The sequence below is a fragment of the Etheostoma spectabile genome, unplaced genomic scaffold, assembly GCF_008692095.1.
Source record: "Etheostoma spectabile isolate EspeVRDwgs_2016 unplaced genomic scaffold, UIUC_Espe_1.0 scaffold340, whole genome shotgun sequence".
Lineage (NCBI taxonomy): Eukaryota > Metazoa > Chordata > Actinopteri > Perciformes > Percidae > Etheostoma > Etheostoma spectabile.
The window spans coordinates 781,065-781,716 of record NW_022605588.1 but is presented as its reverse complement, the minus strand read 5'-3'; the positions used below and the strand labels follow the sequence as shown (position 1 = coordinate 781,716).

Here is a 652-nt window from a genome sequence, read left to right as displayed (position 1 = left end):
TTGGCGACCCAAAAAAACGGGTCTGCGACCCAATTTGGGTCCCGACCCCAAGTTTGGGAAACATTGGATTACACCATAACCTTTCCTCTGGTGGAGGCAACGTGACATGGATCTGATGATGATAATATTAATAATAATGATGATGATGATGTGTGGTCTTAATTTATCTTACAGCAATGAGTTTTCTGGTGTTAATGGGTATTACAGACTCACAGGGGTGCTGGCCTGACAGAGGACCTGATAAGTCTTCTTGAATCAACCAGTCATACAGAATGAGATTCCATAGAAAGTAAATGATACAGAAATAGAATGGATAGAAAACTAACTAGGGCTGCACGATATGAGGAAAATATCCGATAACATTGTTGAATGTCACGATAACAATATTACTTGCGATAAATATTCAGATATTAAAGTGTTCTCTGTTCTGCATTTCTGCTGCTTTCAGTATGCTGCAAAAAATTAATTTCTTGTTGAATAAAAGGAAATAATTTCCAACATACCGTTATTCAACATGGAATTTAATATAAAACACACCACTTAAGAAAGAATGACCTTAAACTTTAAAGTGTTTTCATAGAACTCCCTGAGTGTCTTTCGGGATGCGTTTATGGTGGCAGTTGATTTTGCAATGACCACATTAAAAAAAAAA

General features: G+C 36.3%; 1 protein-coding gene across 1 annotated transcript in view; it reads left to right on the top strand.

Annotated features, from left to right (window-relative positions):
- Positions 1-652, top strand: part of pdik1l (PDLIM1 interacting kinase 1 like) — a 9,196-nt gene that overhangs the window by 2,427 nt on the left and 6,117 nt on the right. The window lies entirely within an intron of this gene.